The sequence below is a fragment of the Galeopterus variegatus genome, unplaced genomic scaffold (genome assembly GCF_000696425.1).
Source record: "Galeopterus variegatus unplaced genomic scaffold, G_variegatus-3.0.2 Scaffold10921, whole genome shotgun sequence".
NCBI lineage: Eukaryota > Metazoa > Chordata > Mammalia > Dermoptera > Cynocephalidae > Galeopterus > Galeopterus variegatus.
The window spans coordinates 42635-49000 of record NW_007737032.1 but is presented as its reverse complement, the minus strand read 5'-3'; the positions used below and the strand labels follow the sequence as shown (position 1 = coordinate 49000).

The 6366-nt window shown below is 44.6% G+C and overlaps 1 pseudogene; it reads right to left on the bottom strand.

Moving 5' to 3' along the window:
- Window positions 1-3054: 3054 nt before the first annotated feature.
- The window catches only part of LOC103610319, a 12670-nt pseudogene continuing 9358 nt past the window's right edge, over window positions 3055-6366 (bottom strand).

Genomic DNA, 6366 nt, shown 5'->3' with positions numbered 1-6366 from the left:
TTACATCAGAAGGAAAAGAGCTCAAACATTGTTCTGTTTGTATTTGGGCAAGTCATTTCCCATACTGGGATCTCGGTTCTCTCACCAGTACAATGAGGGTGTTGTCCTAGATGGGGAGTCCCCAAGCTCAGCTCCACAAACCAGTCTGCCTCTACTGGTTTGTGGTTAGAGTTGCACGTCACAATGATCCATGATCTTTCAAAATGCACATGCACCTACGCTTCTGATGAGGAAGGTGTGAAGCAGGCAGGGCCTAGAAACATGCGTAAAACAAAACCAAAAACCATGGCACGGGTGCTTCAGTAGAGCTCCCCAGATGAGGGGTCGGTGATGCAGATGTTAACAGGTGCTCCTTTCACAACACTAACCAGTTTTCTCCACTCCAGGGCTCTGGAAAACGTTACTATTCTAATGTACATTGCAGATCTCCAAGAGGTGTTTGTATTATATGCCACTCACAAAGATGTGTGACTATAGAACCAACACCTAATACTTCAGGCACACCAGTGTTCCTCAAATCACAGTTAGGAAAACTCTAGACTAGGAGATACTCAAGGCCTACATCCAAAGATTCTAAGTAAACCAACCACTTTCTTTTAGGGAAACTTTGTCCACTATATTAAGGAATTTTCCATGGGAAGATAGCATGGGCGGATCTCACAGGGGTGCATTTTCATACTGGTCTTAGTGCCTCCAATGAAAGATATTGCAAAGTAACCAAATATTACTATTTTTTCCAACCTTTTTTAGGAGGGAAGGGGGATGTCCTTTTTTATTAACGGTGGAACCAAAACAATACTCCGAGCCTGCTCAGAACGCTAGTCCATACCAGAGTCTCGCTTCTTCTCACACAGGTGGTGCCAAGCGATGCCCTGTCTATCATCACAAAGCAAAGTATCCTTGATCCCAGGCTGTGGCCCAAAGCCTTNTGCCCAGGACAGTTGCTGTGGGCGGAGTTGTTGGCTTCTCGGCCATAAAAGGCTCCATAAGAAAGATCATGGCTTGCAGGGTGGCGAACACTCATTTGACTAAACCGTTGTACTTTGATGCTCACATTCATCCAATTGTTCAAATTTGGGGCTTGTGCGTTCACAGACTAAAACCGAAGACTAGGCTGCCATCTAGAGGCCACTTACATCAGAAGGAAAAGAGCTCAAACATTGTTCTGTTTGTATTTGGGCAAGTCATTTCCCCTACTGGGATCTCGGTTCTCTCACCAGTACAATGAGGGTGTTGTCCTAGATGGGGAGTCCCCAAGCTCAGCTCCACAAAACACATCTGCCTCTACTGGTTTGTGGTTAGAGTTGCACGTCACAATGATCCATGATCTTTCAAAATGCACATGCACCTACGCTTCTGATGAGGAAGGTGTGAAGCAGGCAGGGTCCTAGAAACATGCGTAAAACAAAACCAAAAACCATGGCATGGGTGCTTCAGAAGAGCTCCCCAGATGAGGGGTCGGTGATGCAGATTTTAACAGGTGCTCCTTTCACAACAGTAACCAGTTTTCTCCACTCCAGGGCTCTGGAAAACGTTACTATTCTAATGTACATTGCAGATCTCCAAGAGGTGTTTGTATTGTATGCCACTCACAAAGATGTGTGACTATAGAACCAACACCTAATAGTTCAGGCACACCAGTGTTCCTCAGGTCACAGTTAGGAAAACCCTAGACTAGGAGATACTCAAGGCCTACATCCAAAGATTCTAAGTAAACCAACCACTTTCTTTTAGGGAAACTTTGTCCACTATATTAAGGAATTTTCCATGGGAAGATAGCATGGGCGGATCTCACAGGGGTGCATTTTCATACTGGTCTTAGTGCCTCCAATGAAAGATATTGCAAAGTAACCAAATATTACTATTTTTTCCAACCTTTTTTAGGGGGGAAGGGGGATGTCCTTTTTTATTAACGCTGGAACCGAAACAATACTCCAAGCCTGCTCAGAACGCTAGTCCATACCGCAGTCTCGCTTCTTCTCACACAGGTGGTGCCAAGCCATGCCCTGTCTATCATCACAATGCAAAGTATCCTTGATCCCAGGCTGTGGCCCAAAGCCTTCATTCTGCATCTGCACTGAGCGCAACATTCAAGTTGTGGACGAGATACATGTTTATTTCGGTGTCTATTCTCCTACTAAGAGGGAAGGCTCAGCTGAAATGCCAATCCCTTGCAAACTCAGAGATGTTTCCTTTACACCCACACCCAGTTTCTGATTTGATGTTCACACCAGTGGATTAGATGGGATTCACACCCCTTGGGTAAACTCATATCCTAAATACAGACTTTGTAGTGCAAGGCCAGAGGTGGGCCTGTGCCCTCTGCAACACACATCTTCCAGGCTGCTTATTGCCATTTCTCAGTCCTTGCTCTCTGTCAAAGCTGTCACACTCACCGCCATTCCGCTGTATAGAAGCACTCGTGAGTAGACAGGGCTCAGAGGAAGGAAGGAATACACAGGGGGTTTGACCAGGCCCTGCCCTCCCTGAACCGTGGCCTTGGACCTCACATCCCAACAGAGGCAGCCCTGTCCATGTGGGCCCGCAAGACCCCATCAGCTCTGTCTTGTGGGTTGGAGTTGACATCATATCCCACTGAAGCCTCATGGCCACCACCAATATGACATGTACACAGATATTCTACATGCTACTGTGTCATTCAAATGGCATGAAGAAAGCATGTTCCAAATGAAAAAGGGGTGAGGAAAAATGAATGCACATGTGGCATTAATGGGGTGGGACTGAGGCCGTATTTTCTCTCCTCATACAACCGCCTTCCTTGATGCTGCTATGAAATTGCACTGCGGGTGGGAGTGTCAATGGGCCTAACCAAATGGTGAAGCTTTGTGGCAATTTCTACTAAAGGTAAACATAAGCATCCCCTGACCCAGTAATCGTAATACCTAGATTTTTACCCAGGAGAAATACATGAACATGTTCAGCAAAAGATATGTGCAAGAACTGACCATCGTAGAGCAAGGGGATAAGGAGACTAGTGGGGAGGCTGTTAGAATAATCCAGGAAAGCGGTAACGTGGTTTGAACACGGGTCGCATCAGCGGAAGTGCACGGGAGTGGTCAGGTCTAGTGGAGTAATGAAGACACAGCTGAGGACGGGCACGCGGAGGTCACGCACGGCATGAAAGAAACAGGATTCCAGGACGACGACAAGGCATTCGGCTTCAGCAATGGGAGGGAAAGAGCTGCCATTTACCAAGATGGGGAAGACAGACGAGGAGCAGATTTGGGAGAACAAATAGCAGCCTTCATACATGAATCCTTCATCACTCCTAGATCATTCTATTTAATTTAAAAAGTAAACAAATAGAAAACAGTGAAATTATGCTTCTATTAAGTGTTCCAATACAGATAGGATGTTGATAGATATCAACATCATATCAACTTTATGTATATATATATATATATATATAAACTTAGTAAGATTTGTACTTAAAATCCTCACTCTAAACCTATTCTTCAATTATCTACTGTATTTTCAGTTGGAACAACAGGAGCGGCATCATTTGGGGCTGGACTGTGTGGACATTCAGAGCGACTGACCCGCAGCACTGTCTCATAAAAATACAGGATTTATGGAAGAAACCCAAGTGTCACTAAAACCGATTGCCCCGAGTAAATGCTATATTATGTGCATGTATGTGATTGTGATGTCACAAAAAGGCACATAATGATCACAGTGGCCATTTGATTTTGTGGTGTTTGTAAAAGACTAAAGCAAATGCCTCTGGTAAAACAAAACCCTTTTTATTTTATAGTTTCAACATCTGTGGAAGTGACCCCATGATTATCCTCTTTTGGTGTCTTACTACAGCGAATTAAGAGATTCCTTATCATTGATCCCTCCTTCCATTACCTGCTCCTGGCCGATTGTTCTCTGAATATGCTGCTCTGGATTACGTTTGCTACTATTTCGGACTTTCCCATTAATGTCGCCAGACGGGCACGTCTGTAACCAGCGATGCCACACTTCTGTGGCCGAGAGGGCGTGAAGCAGCAGGAAAATGTGTTCCCAGAACCTCACTCGAGTGGTGTCCAGAGCCTGGGGTCCGGGAAGGACAACACGGGGGCTGAGGAGTGAGGGGCGGGAAAGGAGGCAGCGGGAGGACACATCGGCTTCCAGAACTAGGACCCCTGTTGTCCAGGACAGCGGGCCCCGCCGTCCCCCTACGTCTGCAGGAGTCCTGGGCTCAGCCCCGCGGCCCCGCCCCTCGCCCGCGGCCCCGCCCCGCCATCCCGACCCCGCCTCCTGGAGCGGGCGTGGGCGGGGCTCTCACCCCTGTGTAACAGTTACATGTTATATTCCAATTTAGTTTTGTGTGTGAGTACAGAATTAATACCAATTCATCACCAGATATCATGTGTACGGGAAATAACCTATTAAAATATGTAGTTTGGTTAAAGCCCCAATCGATAATCAGTTCAAAAGAACTAAGACAAAAAAAAAAAAAAAAAAAAAAAAAAAAAAAAAAAAAAAAAAAAAAAAAAAAAAAAAAAAAAAAAAAAAAAAAAAAGAACTAAGGCCTAGGAATAAACATGAAAAATTGTACATGCCACATGAAGAAATTTTTTAAATGCTAAAGAGGAAAACAAAATAATACTCAAATAAATGGAATGATATTTTCATATCTGGAATAGGATAATCAACATCACAAAGACGTTAATTTTCACTGTGTGAAGGGATAGAGGAGTTGTGGATTAGGTGCTGCCGCTGGAGCTGTACATGCTGTCCCAGGAACTGGAGAAGCTGAAGGAGGAGGTCTGGCAGGAGCTAGATGAAGTAAAGAGTCAGCTGCTGCCCCATACCAACAAGGGGACTCAACAAATTGGCCTCCACCTGTGTGAGTTGCGTGGTGCTCCCTATGACCTTTCAAGTGCAAAATATCTCTTGTGGGCCTGGGTAGCCCAGAAGAATTCAAGAAAAGAATTCTGGAAACTGTCCCATTAAAACTCAGTTGACACAATATAAATATATCACAGTTGTGATCATCCAATATACCGCAATGCACCCTAGCCACACTGTACTTAATCAACACTTGTGATTTTCTTCTGCCTCTTGGGCCCATGTCAGCACTGACACCTTCTAGGACCCATTATGTAGCATTACACAGAAGAGTACTTGCATCCGTCCATATCTGTAGTCAGGGGTCTTTTGGGAGGGTCCAAAACCTCATCATTGTAGTCATGTCTCTGCTAAATTTAAATAGGCTGTTTTGAATGTTGTCTCCAATAATGATACTCTTGTTTAATAAACTGAGAAAAAAGGTATAACTGTAGTAGATTGTATTACTGTTTGCCAAATAGTTGGGTTCCTACCCTGCAGTGCCCCTTGCTAGGTAGCACTCCCTGTCACATACTTGCCCTGTTGAATGCCTTATAATGAAATATGGACAGAAATGTAGTAGAAGCTTTAAGAGTCACCAGATGGATCACCATGTCTTTTTACCTTCATTCATCATGACTGACTGATACTATTCCAAAAAGGCTGCTCTGTCAACTTTGATCCTGTAGTAAAGATGATACGGAGTAGAGCCTTACGTGACTCACAGTGGACATGTTGTATAAGCAAAAAAAATTTTATTGTTGGAATACAGTGAGATTTTGTTTTGTTTACCCCCTCAGTCTGAATAAACAACAGAATGATTTTGCCTGTTCAAAGTTTGTCGTATCGACATACTGAAGGTGGAAAGGGGCTTTGACCACCTCTTGTCAACAACAACTCAATCTGAAGGGATTTTTTTTTTTCCTTTTTGTCTTTTTTACTGACTGGTAACAGGATCGCAACCCTCGGTGTTGCGTCCGCACCACACTCAGCCAGTGAGCGGGAACCGGTCTCCACACGGGATCCGAACCCTCGGCGGGAGCACCGCCACACTCCCAAGCGGTGCACTCTCCAGTGCGCCACCGGGCCGGCCCCTGAAGGGATTTAAGAATAATTTTTATGGAGAACTATTGAAGGAGGTCATGCTTCTTCCTTTGCAGATTAGTAAATTAATCTTTTAAAACTCATTGCTTGGTAAGACTGAAGTGGAACCAGAATCTCCACACTCTGATGGTGGTCTTATGAATTGAAACACCATTTTTTTTTTACTGGTAAGGGGATCACCACACTCAGCCAATGAGCACACCAACCATCCCTATATAGGATTGGAACCTGCGGCCTTGGAGCTCCCAGCGCCACACTCTCCCGAGTGAGCCACGGGGCCGGCCCTGAAACACCATTTTAAAACAGCATAGCAATATGTAAGAGCCACTTTGACTCACTACTATGGACTGAATTTTTTTTTTTTTTTTTTCCCGTTTTGTCTTTTTTCGTGTCCGGCAACAAAAAAAAAAAAGATTTTCTATT